The sequence below is a fragment of the Echinops telfairi genome, unplaced genomic scaffold (assembly GCF_000313985.2).
Source record: "Echinops telfairi isolate 266 unplaced genomic scaffold, ASM31398v2 ScPeMD7_60;HRSCAF=208, whole genome shotgun sequence".
Classification (NCBI taxonomy): Eukaryota; Metazoa; Chordata; class Mammalia; order Afrosoricida; family Tenrecidae; genus Echinops; species Echinops telfairi.
The window spans coordinates 28,225,784-28,243,626 of NW_022103958.1; positions in this window are offsets into that span (position 1 = coordinate 28,225,784).

Genomic DNA, 17,843 nt, shown 5'->3' on the forward strand with positions numbered 1-17,843 from the left:
GAAATTGAGCACTTCTGCAACTCTCTGGGCTATTGCCTTGGTGTAACGCTTCACTCTTTCTGTTTCTCTAGAGAATGCAGCCCAACCATTGGTAATGTTAACAAGAGCTAGAAACAAAGTAGTTCTTAGGCCCACACTACTGGGAGCAGGTGAAGAACTGGCTGCCTTTGGCAGCCTTTGGGGCACCCTTGGTTCTGTGGGGCTGGTGTGGGTATCCAGCTGCAGGCTGATCTTAGACTGGGTGCCCTACATGAGCAGCAGAGTTGTCTTTAAGAAAGACAACTGACGGAGCCCTCCAAAGCTTCCTGCTGACTGTGTCTCATGGTGCTGATTCTTGCCATCTCAGTGCCTGCTACATCTGGATCAGCCACATACAGAGTGGATTTGTTGCCAACTAGATGAGGTTGGACTTTGAGGAAACCCACACACCACTGAAGGCTTTTGTTCTTAAAAATAACTCTGATATATTAATGCCCATAGCATTAAAGCAACTTCAAATAGCCACCTCCCCAACCTCCCCCCCCCCAACCCCAAACAGAAGGAGAAAATATGTCCCTGGTGAAAGAAATAATGCCAGAGATCACATGATAGAATTATTCAAGACCAACAATGTATACTTTTCTCAAGACAATGTACTGTGACTATACATGTGTAACTCAAGTGCTGGAATACAAAGGAATCAAATAAATGATACATTAGGGGAGAGATGAAGAAGCAGCTCAACATCATCAGTCAGAACCAGGTCATTGACTGACTATGAAACAGACCATCAATTGCTCTTATGGAAATTCAGGTTGAAGCTGAGGAATAAAAAAACAGGGCAAAAAATGCAAAAGCACTGGACAGTTAACTATAATTTCAGTGTTTCAAAATCAACAGTTGCACCACAGGAGAAAGACAGAGCTATCAACTTCTGGAAAGATTTACAGAATCAGAAAATATATATAGGGTCACTATAACTTGGAAATGACTCAGTCACAGTGGGATTGGAAATTTTTAAAAGCCATCTAAAAAATGGGTGACATATCAAACACCAATGATTAAAGACAGTGAATTCAAGGGTGACATCAGAGGCATCTTACAAGAAAAACAAGGAAAAGATCATTAAAACAACAGGAAAGAAATAAAAGACCAATGGATGTCAGACGAGGTTGAAAACTTGCTCGAGATGGTAGAGTGACTAAATCAAATAGAAGCAATGAACCGGATATTTCACAGTGTGGCTTCAGAAGACACAGTATTACAATGAAAGAGACAAAGAAGAAGTTAAATATGTGTTTCTATAAGCAATATCACTGGTATTTCACATGCCAGTAGGGTCACCCTAAGGGAGCACGTTTCAGAAATGTTTCCAGCCTAAAAACACACTCTGGTAAAGGAATTGGATGCCCACTTCAAAGGAAAAACCGCTAAAAGCCTTATGCTTCGATTAATGAATGCAGGCAGAACATTGTCAGAGTGCTGAAGGATGGGCTCCTCTGGAGGAAGGCATTTGAAATGTGACTGACGAAAGTGGCCTGAACCATGGTGAAATGAATGGAGGAAAGCCTGCGGGAGTGGAGACTTCAGAATGCTCATTTGCCGATGGGCCACAACTCAAGGTGAGAAGAAACGGTAGCAAACATCAATTAATTATTGGAACTTGAAATGCACAAAATATGAATCTAGGAAAATGGGAAGTAATGGAAAAAAAGTGGAACACGTAAAGATTGATATCCTAAGCATCTGTAAGCTGAAACGGACTGGTAGTGGTCATTCTGAATCAGAAAAATCATGACTGACCATGCCACAAACAGTACAATTCAAGATTTATCCATCTTTGAGGAAACCCAAGTAATACAACTATTATTCAAATGCATGCACTAACCACAGAAGCTACTAATGAAGATAGTGATCTATCAATATTTTCAGTCTGAAACTGATCAAGCATGTAATCATCATGGTAGATCAATAATCAAAAATCTAATCATTCGGAATGCAAAAGTTCAAAACTAAAAGGAAGAAATGGTATTTGGGAAACATGGTCTTGGTGATAGAAACACAGCTGGAGAAGACATGATATAATTTTGCAAGACCAATGACTTGCTCATAAAAAATACTTTTTTCAAAAACACAAAAGGTGACCGTACATGTGGAATTCCACATATGGAATGCATTGAAATTCAAGGTGACTACATCTGTGGGAGGAGACAAAGGATAAGCTCAAAAGCCGCACCTAAAACCAAGTCAGGGGCTGACTGTAAAGCAGATCATCTATTGCTATTAGGTAACTCAGGTTGAAGCTAAAGAAAATTGAAACGAGTCCACAAGAACCAAAATCCAACCTTTAGTTCATCCTATCTGAATTAGAAGAACATCTCAATAGCAGATTTGATTCACTGAAAACTAATGACGGAAGATCTGTTGAGTTGTGAGAGAACATCAAGAACATCATTCATGAAGAAAGCAAAAGGTCATTTAAGAGACAGGAAGGAAGGAGAAGGTCAAAGTGGATATGAGAGGAGATGCTGAAACTTACTCTTAAGTAAGTACTCTTAGTGTAGCTAAGACTAATGAAGAGGATGATTAAGTCAAAGGCCTGAACAAAAAATTTCAAAGGGCAACTTGAGAAGGCAAGATTATTATTGTGAAATATGCAAATACCTAGAGTTAAAAAAAAAACAAAAATGAGGAACAAGTTCAAAATACTTTGCACTGAATGAATTCAAGGAAAAATTCAAGGTTCAAGTTGCATTATGGAAATCTTCTAAGGCTAAAATGTGTAACAATGTAGGAAGCACCAAAAGAAGATGGAAAGAATTCAGAATCATTATACAAAGAAGAAATTGTTGACGTTCAACCAGTTCAGGAGGTAGCTTATCATCGAGAACTAGTAATACTAAAAGAGGAACTTCAAGCTGTTTTGAAGTCATTGGCTAAGAAGTCTCCATAAATTGCTGGAATAGCTATTGCTATGTTTCAACAGGCTGATGAAACACTGGAACCACTTACTCTTCTATTTCAGGAAAGACAGTGGAAGACCTGGGCAACTGACTGGAAGAGATCCATGTTTGTGCCAATTCCAAAGAAAGGTGACCCTACAGAATTCTCACATTATCGATAAATATCATTGCTATCACACGCAACAAGAAAAAAATTGCTGATGTCAATTCAGCAAAGGTTACAGCAGTACATCAGTAGGGAACGTCCAGAGGGTAGTTCAGAAGAGGCAAGATTCAGAAGTGGACATGGACCAAGAGATATTGTTGCTAATGTCAGATGTATTTTGACAAAACACAAAGAATACCATAAAGATGTTTCACTGTGTTTTATTGACTATGCCAAAGTAGCGACTGCATCCCTCATAGCAAATTATGAATAGCCCTGAGAAAAATGGGAATTCAAAAGCACTCCATTGTCCTCATGCAGACCCTGTACATGGATTAAGGGCAAGGTATGGAAAGTGAACAAGAGTACACTGAATGTTTTAAAATGAGGAGGCATTAGGACTATATTCGCTCACTGTACTGATTCAATCAATATGCTGAGCAAATCATCAGAGAAGCTGGATCATATGAAGATGAGCATGACATCAGGATTGGAGGTAAGATAATTAATAACCTGAGATATGCAGATGACACCACCTTGCTTGCTAAAATGAGGAGGACTTGAAGCACTGCTGACACAGATCAAGGATACAGCCTTCAGTGGGGATTACAACTCAATATGAAGAAGATCACAATCCTCAAAGCTGGACCAATCAATAACATGATAAATGGGAAAAAATTAAAGTTGTCAAGGTTTTAGCTTGCTTGGATCCCCAATCAATGCTCATGGAAGCAGTAGTCAAGAGATCAAAAGATGCCTTCCTGGATAAACCTGTTGCACATGACCTGTTTAGAGTATTGAAAATCAAGGATGTTGAGAACTTATTTCACCTGACACATGCCATGGTACTTTCAACGGCCTCATATGCATGTGAAAATTGGGACATTGAATAAAGCAGACTGAAGAAAAATAAATGCATATGAATTGTGGTGTTAGAGAAGAATATAGAAAGTACCTTGGACTGCTAAAAGGGCAAACAATTCCATCTTGTAATAATTATGGCTAGAGTACTCCACAGAGTAAAGGTGATGAGACTTTGTGCTATATATTTTGGAAATGTTGTCAGGTGAGACTAGTCCCTGGAGAAGTCATCATTCGTGTTGAATGGAGGAGCAGCCAAAAACAAGAAGATCTTCAACGAGATGGAGGAATACAGTGGCTGCAGCAATGGGTTCAACCATGGGATCAATCGGGAGGATGAAACAGGGCCAGGGAGAATTTTTTTCTGTTGTACATAGAGTTAGTTGCTATAGCTGAGAACCAACTGGTTGACATCTAATAACAACATTGTCAAGACGGAAGAAGCACACCAGCCTAGGCAATCATAAGTGTCGAAGGGATCAGGTATAAGGCATCATCAGAACAAAAAATCTTACCATAGTGAATGATGGGGGGAGTGTGGAGTGGAGACCCAAAACCCATTTGTAGGCCACTGGAGATCCCCTTGCAGAGGGGTCTCGGGGAGGAGACGAGTCAGTCAGGGTGCGATGTAGCAATGATGAAAAACACAACTTTTGTCTAGTCCCTAAATGCTTCCTCCCCAGCCCCACTATCATGGTCCGAATTCTACCTTGCAAGTCTGGCTAGACCAGAGGATGTACACTGATACAGATAGGAACTGGAAATCCAGGGAATCCAGGGAGGATGATCCCTTCAGGACCAGTGGTGTGAGTGGCGATACTGAGAGGGTAGTGGGAGAGTGGGTTGGAAAGAGGGAACCGATTACAAGGAACTATATGTGACCTCCTCCCTGGGGGACGGACAGCAGAAAAGTGGGTGAAGGGAGATGTCGGACAGGGCAAGATATGACAAAATAATAATTTATAAAGTATAAAGGGCTCATGAGGGAGAGGATAGCGGGGAGGGAGGGGAAAAATGAGGACCTAATGCCGGGAGCTTCAGTGGAGAGGAAATGTTTTGAGAATGATGAGGGCAATAAATGTCCAAATCAAATGTGCTTTACACGATTGATGTATGTATGGATTGTGATGAGTTGTATGAGCCCCTAATAAAATGATTAAAAATTTTAAAAAAGATATTTAATAGATAGGAGCTTTAAAATAGATGGAAAGAATAAAGATAATCATTGTACCAAACATTTTGGGAAACATTCAACTAATTCAAGCAATAGCATATAATCAAGAACCAATGATATGGAATGAAGAAATCCAAACTGCATTGAAGGCATTGGAGGAAAACACAGTGCAAATACAATTTTTGTTGTGCTGACTTTTCTATGTTAAGAAATTTGGAAAATAACCATTTGCCCACCTAGTAGGAAGAGATCTATCATTGTCCCTCAACAAATAAAGGTGATCCGGGGAACATGAAAATGATTCAATAATAATAAGATCACACAAGGGATATCATTGCTGATATAAGAAAGTGATTGCCTGTTTGTTTTGATTATGCAAAACATTTAACTGTGTTGATTACAAAATATTTTTTATATCATTGTCAAGAATGGGAATTTCAAACCACTAAATTGGGCTCCTGTAAATTAGGGAGAACTGGTGTTCTGAACAGAACCAGAGGTTAACGCAGGGTCTTCATGATGTAAGTACAGGCTCAAATTCTTTCTTGATGCTATGGATGTTCCCTCTTGGTTAAATTTTTAATATCTTAAAGAGGTTCATACAATAAAATCTTGCAGATTCTGCCTGACTTCATTGTGATAATTGCCACAAGTTCATTAACATCATATAAATGATAATTTACATTATATAATTACTACATACAACTGTATCAGATCACAAAATGGATAATTACATAATACTGAGAACCATGGTCTATCCAGGCTGACACAAATATGGGGAAGGGGAAACATAATTTAATTTACGAAATGTATTTTTGATATATTATAAAGAGAGACTAGTCTTTTAAAAATATATGTGACAGTATACCTCTGTAAACATTCTAAATAAATCTCCTGCCAGCCAGTTGATTCAACTCTGAGTCATGCTATAAGACAAAGTAGAAATGCCCCATAGGGTTTCCAATGCTGTCAATCTTTACAGAAGCACATTGCCCTGTTTCCCTACATGGAAACTGGTGGTTTTAACCCCATTTTTCAGCTAGTAGGTCCGTATTTTAACCTTTGTGTCATCAGGCCTTAAATAACACAGCCTTGAAAACCATGGATGGTAGTCCTGTAGAGATGCTATGAGTTTTATAATCCACTGGATAGGTGACAACATTATAGATCAAAGACTCTGTAAGATATAGAAAATTAAAATGCTTTTGTAAACTCTCCTGGAAATATATAATGTCTAATAGGATGGAATAAGTAATGTTTGAAGTTATATAGAATATTACACCTCTGGATATGATCTGTGGATAAGCAGCATCTTAAATATCACTTAATGGCTTATTAGAAATGCAGAACTTCATATCACACCTGAGTAGTACTAAATCAGAATATGCATTTAGCAAGATCCGTCATGCAAGATCCAAATGCACATTAAAGTTTCAAAACTACTAGCAAAGAAGACATAGTTAAGAGTGTAATGACTTCACACCTCACTATCTATAAGAAAACCATTATATTTGCAATGAGTTTATTATACCCTTACAGTTTGCTTTTTTCTCTTCTTTTCATCTTTATTTATTTATTTTTGGTAACTACAATTTCTTTTTGTAAAAATCACATAGTTGGGACATATGATCTCCTCTGACATCACACGGGGGCAGGAGAATCCAGATCAACAGCCCAAGGCTTATTCCTATGAGAGAAAGTACAAGTATACCTTCTCCCTCCAAATTTTACCAAACTTTACACAGTCATTGGTACAATGGTATTCTCTACTACTTCACAGTGTTCAATGATGTAGTTCACTGTTGATATGTAGTCATAATCATGGTAATTATCAGTGAAGTAACAGGTTACAATTTTGGATGATCAGAAAGGACTCAGAATACAAATTTTCAGTCAGCACAGCTTCTGGCCCCATGAGGACCCTACTGGGAACTCGCTTCCTACAACCATGTATGGGATTTCTATTTGTCATCTCTCATTTCTTCAGGGTTAAACCTCCCATCTCCTTCGTCCAGAAGGTTTAAACAGTACAAGGCCCCAGGCCCAAGTGATCCATTCCTTGCCTAGCTCTTGCAGGTGGTAGCCAAGCTTCCCCTATCTGCCTCTGAGATTTTAGTTTTAAGCCTAGTGGGATGGCTGACTTGTGATCTCGTTTGCATTCTGTATACTTTACTTGCATGGTTTTACCCTCTCAGTGCTCCATACACCTCATGCACCCCAAATTGATCAATCCTTTTGATTGGTCACCTCCAGGTTGTTTGAGTAGTCAACCCCATGGAAGTGACTATTGTAGTTATATAATCTGGTGTCAATTTGGGGACTTAGAGAAGGGGTGTAAGATAGTTAATGTTTATTATGCCAACCTGGCCAGTAAACACATGTGGGGTTAATTGAAGGGCAGAGAGATAAGTGGCTTGGTGAGCCTCGCCTTTTCAAGTTCTCAGGTCTCTTGCTTTCTGATGGTCAGACCAAGGTGCAGTTGCCTTAGCTACTTCCCTGATTCAGCTGGCAAGGCTCACTTCCTGCAAGACATCCCTGGGGAGAAGCCACATGGACCTACCTCGATGCAGCCCTGGGTGCTGGAACAGCTGTGTGGAGACCCCTGCCAGCGCTGAGATGCTTACACATTCACTGACTCGGCTTTCCTCCTGCAGTCAGCGTCATTGTGTGTGTTTTGTGAGATAGAGGAGGACTTTGTGGATTGGTGTCGGACACATGGGCTAATGTTGGACTTGTGGGGTTGGGCAGCACTGGTTGTGAGGTTTTCTTGATGCAAACTCGCCCTTTATATAAAACTCTCTCTTATAAATATGAGTTTCTGTGGATTTGATTCTCTAAAATACCCAGACTATCGCAGGGTGGATTCTAGCTTCTCAATCAGTTCGCAGCTTGATGACCTCATTTGGAGGTGCTAAGGAGATAAATAGGTCGCTGGAGATGGGACACATGCTCACTCCCTGCAAGACATCCCTGTGGAGAAGACACATGGAGAGAGGCTGGTGGAGTAGAACTCTAGAGCTGGAGGAGCCACATGGAGACTCCTGCAAGCACTGAGATGCTCACACAACCGCTGGATCCATGAGATCTTCCAACCACTGGCCTTTAATCTTCCTGCATTTAGCGTTATTGCATGTGTTTCATGAGTCTGAAGAGGACTTTATAGATTGGTATTGGGCATAATGGGCTAATATTGGACTTATAGACGATCTGGACTGGGCTGGGTGTTTTCTCTATATTCGACTGCTCTTATACATAAAGCTCTTTCTTCCACAGATATGAGTGTCTATGGATTTATTTCTCTAGCCTACCCAGACTAACACAGTGATCCATGACACCATTAGGCCATCCTAGATATTTGAGCCATGATTATTTCATACTTGTAGATACCCACTCCCCACTACCAATAATTTTACCAATCTAAACAGTCATTATCAATAAAATAAAGCAGTTAGGTTTTCCCCCTAACCCTTCAATATTCTACACATGGGGTTACTACATTCAAACCAACAGCCTGTGATTCATTAGAATAAATCCTAATTCCCTTTGAGTGCATCCAAACCAATAAGTATTGAGTTGATACAGAGGGTAAGCTTAATAGTGAGAGACCTACAACAAGCTATATTGATACGGCTGCAACAATGGGCTCAATAGGGATGATAGCGCAGTGTTTCATTCTGCTGTGCAAAGGACCACTATGAATTGGAACCCACCACATTGTGGTGGTGTGGGTATGCATTGGACTGTGATCCTCATGGTTGGGAGCTTGAAACCATTAGCAACTCAGCAGGAGAAAGACTAGACTCTCTACTTCCTTAAACAGAGTCTTGAAAAACCCATGGCAGGTCGCTATGGGTCAGCACTGACTCGATAGCAGTGAGTTTGCATTTTTGTTCCTATTTTGAGATGGCACCTCACAGAAATACCAAGAATTGGGTGAAGGTAGAATTATATGTTCTCTGTAATACCTGATATTCATTTCCAGCATAGCATATATATGGTCTATTTGGTAACACAAGGAAAGAGAAAAAGTCAGTATCCATAGCGTTATTGTGGTTAGATACCATCCAGTCAATTCCAATTCATCATTGATGCTACTTACAACAGAAACATACTCCCTTATTCCAACCTATCCTCTTGATTGTGGGTATAATTGAGCCCATTGATGTAGTGACTATGTCAATTGATCTAATTGGTCTTTCATTGATGACACCATACTTTATAGAGTATGAGGTCTTTTTCTAAGGACTGATCGCTCCTTATATTATTTCCACTGTGTGTGAGAAAAGTCACACCATCCTTGCTGCTGAGGAGCAACCAGATTATAATTCTCCCAAGACCATTTTGATTGCTGTTCTGGCAGTCTGTTGCACTTTCAATATTATTTGCCAAACCATAATCCGAACGCACCAATTTTTTCTCTAGTTGTCCTTATTCATTGTCTAGCTTTCACATGTATATAAAGTGATTAAAAGTACCATGGCTTGGGGCCTGCCTACCTGATTCCTCAAGGTGACATCCTTGCTCTTCAGAGGTCTTGTGCACCAGTTACACAATTCACTACCTAATTTGATTTCTTGATTTTTGCTCCCTTGAACATTGGTTACTGATTGTCAATATCTATAGTACATGAAAATAAATGAATAATCCTTTAAAATATTCATATTTCTATCTTTACATTCATATGCATGTGGTCTTAGATCTTAGGTTGAGTGGAACTAAATGATTCTTACCCCATATTAATCATCTTGCTTATCCTGTCTAATCATCCAGAAGCAGTTTTTCTATCCTTCATTTTTCTATCTGCTGCACCAGTATAACACCCCTTATTTCCTTTTGTCAATAAGAAACAATAACCAGAGTAACCTTTCAAGAATCAGAAGTTTCAATTCTCAGTCCTTGATTCTTTCTCTGAAAAAGTCCCATGTCTATTAACCCAGACTATTGCAATGTATCCCAATTCTGATGCCAACTTCCACAATGGGATGACAAAAGAGTCTGGCATTCTCTAACTTCCCAAGGAAGGAAGGAGAATGTAGATTAATAGCCCAACTCGAATTGCTCTGAGACAGAGATCAGACATGCCTCCTTTCTATAGCCTTTTGGATAATTATTACCTTAAATATCCTCCCATCTGCTGGATTTCATAATGTATTGTAATTATGCCAGAGAATTCACAGACAATATTTATAACTATGGGGTTTATTAGGGAAGCAATAAGTTAGGACTGAGTATCAGAAATTACTCAAGATACAGTCCTATGCTCAAGGCCACTTCCTAGCCTCTGCTATCAGGCCTGGTGGTGGTCTTGCTGTCATTGGGCCTTACATTGATTCCTCCAGGATAGTCAGCTGCAGTCTTTTCCCATATCTGGTGTTAACTCTGTATTCTGCATCTAGGAGGTTCACTAGTGCATGGATTCTGAATTTAAAAGATGTATTCTGCTCCTGTCTCTTTTTCATTGTAGTAGATTCCCCCAATCTCTGCTTGTAGAACAACATTTGTAGACCTAGCAGGATGGCAGAACTTGCCAATTCCCTCATGAGGGTTCTGTACGACTTGCTTGGTCCCACACCCTCAGGGTTCCATGCACATTATTATTAATATTAATATAGCAGCAAACTATTCAATTGCTTTCATTTGCATAATTCACCCCAACCTTTTGGTGTGAGTTACAAAGCCATAGCTAGAAACGCCATATAAAAACCACCATCACACTTCGCCATGCCACACCATCAAAATAAAAGACCACAACTTTACCAAAAACACTTCAGAGAGAAGCACATTTGGGTGAGAGTCCAATGTGTGATTTCAATATTAATTTGTGAGTTGGCTTTATAATTGGTTTGCATTGGGCTAGATCTTAGATAAAAGGCATTTTGTTACAATTCCTACTCTGTGTTCATGAAGAATTTGGAAGATATATTCCGAACTATTAGATTTTGAGCTTCTGGAGAGGAGGGACTCTATGCTTTCTTTAGTAAAATCTAAAATTCTAGCACAGTACTTGGCCTAAAATAGAAACTCAAGAAAAATTTATCAGATTCTCACCCGTTTGCTTATGAAATGAAGTATTATAAGAGTCCTGAAATTGAGGACAGTTTGTTTTTCATGAAACTCCCACTAAGGATTGCTTCTTTCATCTCTGTAGCTCTAAAGCTTTTTATAGCTAGACAAATTGCAGCTAAGATAAGCAAAAATAGGTACTAGATTTCTTCCCTTTGTAGGGATCTGCATTTTACATATTTTTCAAATGTACATACATAATTAAGATAAATATACCTGAAAGAACTATGTAACTGTTTTATCAGATTTTTAATTCTAAAGGATGTCAATTGAAAATTATATGTTTCAATGTTTCTCCTGATAAATTAAGTCTGAAGTTCTAGGGAAAATTGCATATAATAAAAAAGTTGGAATTATGACTACTAACTAGTCTTGGCCCTTTAGGAAATGCATACAATGTTGTATTATTTTATTTATTAATTGTATACATTAATAACTTTTTACCCATAGGTTTTTTGAAATGTAATATTTGTTGTAAATTGCCACAACCATGAGAATAAATTTTTAAACACAAGATTTGGTTTAACTATAAAACATGTTTGCTAAAAAGAGAGTTGTTCCACATAGATTTCTACTTAATTAGGCTTAAAATGTTCAGTTGTTTTATTAGAAAGTATGAAACAATCAAGTTAAGTTTTAATTATTTTTATGAATGACTAGTATTTAAAAATTACACATTGAGGCCATTCAGAAATGTTTGGAGAGATTCTGTTTAAGAACACTAAAAATCACCTCTATATTGGAAGAGAAATGTACAGTATATTATATACAGACAAATTTCCTCACACTAAATTTTTATTGTTGGTACAGTGAAAAATAGGTTTTATTTTGTAATTGCAAAAACTTTTTCTATAACACTTTTTTTATGATTAAGAAAGAATATGGTATGCAAAGCTGATTGCTAATTATTCTTTTACATAAAGCAAAGTATTTTCAGACATTAATTTTTGTTTTTTAAATACAATTTTTAAAATAAGTTTTTATTAGCTTTCTATTGCGATAGAAATATTTGACAAAATTAACATTTGATAAAATATATTATTGTACATAACAATATTGATAGCATGATCTAAATACGGGTGACTTTTCTATTTTTTTAATATATCTATTCAAATTTAACCAGTAACAACCCTACTATTAAAATTACTATTATTCTCCTGCTACTGCATCAATCACTATTATTCTAATACTACTAATGATCATAATCCTAGCTAACATTTATTTAATGGTTTTATATATTCCTGGCATAGTGTTAAATAATCTGTATGTTTTATATTGCCTAATAAATGATTACTATTGAACTTTTTTGCCCCATCAGGTGGGATTACAAAAAAACAATTAGTCATGTCTACCACTCTAGAGGAAGACCTGTTGAATACAGCTAAGCTAAGTAGTTACAGCACGGTTGCACATTGGCTCCTAATCATAAGGTCAGCAATCGGTCATCACCATTCACTCTTCGAGAGATGTCCAGAGACAAAGCTTTGAACTTCCTTACAGATTTCCAGTCCTGACAACCACAGGCGCAGTTCTACTCTGTGCTGCGGGGTCTCTATGAGTTGTCATTGCCTCGATGATGGAGGGTTTGGTTTTTGTTGTTGAAGCAGTCAAATAGGAACCCTAGTGGCACACTGGCACTTTCCACACATGATAATCAAATATAGCTATGCAGTTCACTTATTCAAATAGCTTGACCTGAAAAATGGTTATGTAAAATTATACTTTAGAGAGAAATTGCAATTATTGTCTTCTATTTATGAGCTAAAAAAGGTCTGAACTTCTAAGTTTTACTAATTGAATTAAAGGTAGAAAACTGGCCCTGATAAGGAACTGAAGATCAATAGACAAACTTAGATAAATATTGATAATTTGAAAATTATTGAAATATAGATTCCTTTGTGTAAAAAGAAATTTTGAAAGGTGAGCTAAGGGTAATTAAGAGAACTGCTGAAGATCTCATTTTGGATTGTCATGCTTCCTATTGGTTTTGTTGTTGCATGCCAAACACTTCAGCAGATTTTAATTACCAAAGAAGACCAAAATCATGGCCAATATTGCCACTCCCCATAAAGAGGTGGGGCTTATGTAACACCGTTCTACTGAATCTAAGTAGCCTGTGATTTATTAGAAACCCAAAGAATTTAACAGAAGTAAGGTAGTACATTTTAATTGTTAGGTCATGAAAGGTGAGTCATCATATTTCCTGGAATACTTATCTTTGGAAGATCTAATATTTATATCAGCATTTCAACTGCCTGAGATTGCCATGCTCAGAAGAAACCTATACTAGCCTGTGTGGAAGGTGTACATGGAGAGGCTTTGGAACCACATGTGAAAAGAAAGTGAGGGATAGCTAGTCCCCAACTCTTTAAGCTTCATATTGTTCTAACTTCTGTTTCCATCCAACTGTAACACACGAAGAATCCTACATGCAAGTCAAGTCAATAAACAGACTGGACTGACTGACAGAAAAATGAGATATCATAAAAATTACTGTTATCTTTTCAAAAAACCAAGCTTGGGGATGGTTGCTGATGTGGGGGAAAATATAATTCAAACAATATTTGATACTTGGAATGGAGTATTGACTCAACAAAAAGTCCAGAAACATGTAGCACATGTTTTAGTTGTGTTGTTAGATGCTGTCCTGTTTGTTCTGACTCAGAGGGACCCTATGTACAACAGAGGGAAACATTCCTTGGTCCTGCGCCCTCCTCCCCAGGGGTCTGATGTTGGAAAGCAGCGGTGCAGCCATCATGCTGAAGGGCTTCCTCTTTTTCCTGGTCCCTTTACTTTACCAAGAAGGATGTCGTTCTGCAGGGACTGGTCTCTCTGGACAACGTGTCCAAAATACGTGAGAAGAAGTCTTGCCGTCCTTGACTTTAAGGAACACTTTGTACCTATTTCTGAAAAGACAAACTTGTTTGGGTTTTTTGGCATTTCATGGTAATTTCAATATTCTTCTCCAGCATCACAATTCAAATGCATCAATTCTTCTTTTGTCGTACTGATTCCATGTCTAACATATCCATATGAAGGTTGGGTTAGTTGCACCTCAGTCCTCAAAGGAACCTCAGTGATTTCAAGACTGTGGAGAGGGCTGGGCAGCAGATTGACTCAAGGCAATGCATCCTTTGATCACTTGACAGCTACTTCTGTGAGCATGGATTGGGATCCAAATAAGATGAAATCCTTGGTAATTTCAACCTCTTCTCCGCTTGTTACTTATGTGTGTTGGTAGGATGCCATACATGGAGAGTAGAGGCCCTGGAAGAAATACTTAGTGGAAGAGTATCGAGTGTGGAAGTGGCTGATAAGGAGAGCTTACAGGAAAGTTAGGAAGATGTGGTGGCAAGCTAGTGAAAAGAAAACCCTGGTTATGTGGTAGAAGAAAGTTTAGTACAAGTGTTGCCTGTTGTAACAAGAATGTGCATGTTTTCCATTAGATGCTGCAGAGTTAGTTCCAATGCTTAGTAAACCCATGGAGCTGCATCAGCCTCCTGATCATTACTGTGCTTGCGCTCATTGTTGTAACTTATGATGGGCTTTGCTCCAAGCCCTTTTCTGAATCTACTGGGTTTTCTGGCAGATTCCAGTTGACATACTGCTGAAATGAATTTTGGATTATGTTAGGTTATTTTATGTTGGATTATGTTGTTAGGTGCCATCCACCCATAGTGACCCCATACACAACAGAAAGAAACACTGCATGTTCCTGGACCCTCCTCACAATTGTTCCTATGCCTGAGCTCATTGATGCGGCCACTGTGTCAATGCATCTCCTTGAGAGCTTTCCTCTTTCCCCCCACCCTTCCACTTTACCAAACATGGCATCTTTCTCCAGGGACTTGTCTCTCTTTGGGCAATATGTCCAAAGCATGTCCAAATCTTTGACAACTTCAACATTTGCTCCATTAATCATGATGTTACCTATTAGTCCAATTGTGTGGATATTGGTCTTCCTTGTATTGATTTGTAATCCACACGGAAGGTTACAATCCTTGAACTTCATCAGCAAGTGCTTGAATTCTTCCTCACTTTCAGCAAGCAAGGTAGTGACATATGTATAAAGCAGGTGGTTGATAAGTCTTTTTCCAATCCTGATGCCACATGTATTAGTCTGGGTACTTTAGAGAAACAAATCCACAGAAACTCATGTATAAGAGGGAGTTTTATATATAGGTTAAGTGTGCATCAAGAAAACATCTGAACTCAGTGCTGCCCAAGCCCACAAGTCCAACATTAACCCATTAACTGATATGTCCAACACCAGTCCACAAAGTCCTCCTCCATCTCACAAAACAGACATAACGATGCCGACTGCAGGAGGAAAGCTGAGTCAGTGAACGTGTAAGCATCTCAGCACTGGCAGGGGTCTCCACGTGGGTGCTCCAGCACCCAGAGCTGCATTAGGGTAGGTCCATGTGGCTTCTCCTTGGGAATGTCTTGCAGGAAGTCAGCCTTGCAAGCAAGGCTGCTAAGGCAGCTGCACCCTGTTGTGACCATCACAAAGCAAGAGAACTCAAAAGGCAAGGCTCACTGATCCATTTATCCCTCTGCCCTTTAATTAATCCCACATGTGTTTATTGGCCAGGTTGGCACAATAACTAACTAACTCACCACATTCTTCAGATAATCCAGCTTTTCTAAATGTTTGCTCAGCAAATCTGTTTAGAATTTGTTTAGAATTATATAGAGTAAAAACAATTACTTTTATGTGATATTTATATTCTTGAGCAGTGACATATATATATATATATTCTGTTGAAACTCCTGTCTCTGGAAAAGCACATATCTGAATCTCTTCAATTTGGTTAATCAAATAGATGTTCTCCAAAGTTCTTGGCATAGATAAGTGAGTGCCTCTAACATTGCATTCATTTTTTGAAACACCTTAATACGTATTCTATCAATCTCGGGTCTAATTTATCAATGCCTTCAGTGCATCTTGGTATTTTTACTTCAATACCATGGATTTTGATCATATTCTCCTCCTAAAAAAGTTAAGCATTAACCAATTATTTGTGTGCAGTGACTGTGTATTCTTTCGATCATCGTTGGATGCATCCTGCATCACTCAATATTTGCACATAGAATCCTTCAATATTTCAATTTAAGGTTTGAAGGGATTTTTTTGGCTCTTTCAGATTGAGAAATGCCCACTGATCTGAGACCTCTTGTGAGGCTTCAATGGGGATGTGGATCTTGAGTTTACTTATCAACTCCTTTAGAAGTCATTACACTTTTAATGAGATATTTATCCGCACAATTTCATTAGCTTATCCAGCTTTCAGTTGATACAGTGTTTCTGTGACTTTCTGGATACTACATTTTAGGCAATCTTTTTTACTGTTCCTCAACCAATGTGAACATTTATGCTTATGCTTATGTAACTTAATCTTGCTTTTTGTCTTTCCATGTTCAATGTTTATTTAAATATATTTCAAATATAATTTCCCATTAATTCTTTCTATGATCCCAACACCCTCAAAAGTAATCTTTTCTTTTAAAAATTATCCATACCAGCTGTATACTTTGATTTAGATTTACTGTATATTTTGATATCTATTTATTTTTTATCAATTGAGTGTCTATAGTTAGATAATGAAATTATTCATTTCTAATTCCTAAATAGAGTAGGTCCTTTCATATAGCAATATTGAAGAGTTTGCTTGGTTTTATTTTTAAGTAGTAAAATTTTAATTATTTTAAAGATAAACTTTGTAAAGACATGTATACTTCTTCTTTCTCCTGTGTATTTTCAATTTAGCAATCTACCAGGAAGTTCTTGTCTTTACCAAGACTCCCTGCTGCTCAACTATCCTCTGTTAAAATAACAAGAAGCTGCCCTACTGAGGGATCATTATATGTTTTCCATTCCGTGTAAAGCTCTTTGTTTGATTTCTGAAAGAAAAGTGGAAAGTGCAGGATGATAATTCAAAAATAAAGTAAAATAAACTGCAACCTTGGTCTTCACCAGCTGAGGCTGAAATTGAACAATGTAGTACAGAGAAAGCCATAAAGGGCTTCATTCTGCCAAAATGCTCAAAAATCCCCTCATCTCTAGTCAAAAATAAAGCCGTATGACCAGCCACAGTCACCTTTAAGATGCGTGAAAAATATTGTGCCTAAGTCTCTTCAAAGTAAAATATTGGGAAATGTATATATATGTAATTTATAAAACACATACAAAAATCACATATGGATAAGATTATATAAGGATTCATAAATACTACAATATTTAAAACCTATCATGTTCAGAATTCCAAAGCTTTCTTTTTTTTAAGTAAGTCAATTTCTTTTAAGTTTTCAGTTCTTAATATATTGTTTGTCTACCTGCAAAAATCTGTCATTTTTCACAGATCCATGTAATTAGATGAATTGAAATGTAATTTGCTTTCATTATGCTAGAATGTTATAATTTTAGAAATTAATTATTTAAAATGTTATACACATTATTTGAATAAAAAGACTAATCCATTTTTCTGTTGTTGAATAAAAGCGAACTTTATATATATATATATAAAGTTCAGTAACAACCACATTTCCCATAAATTATCCTAAGGGATTCTCAGAGAATCATGTGTAAGCTCTTTGTTCCCTAGAGGATTAATTAGCAATATAACTTTGCTAAGGGAAGTTTTAATTCAAGTATTTT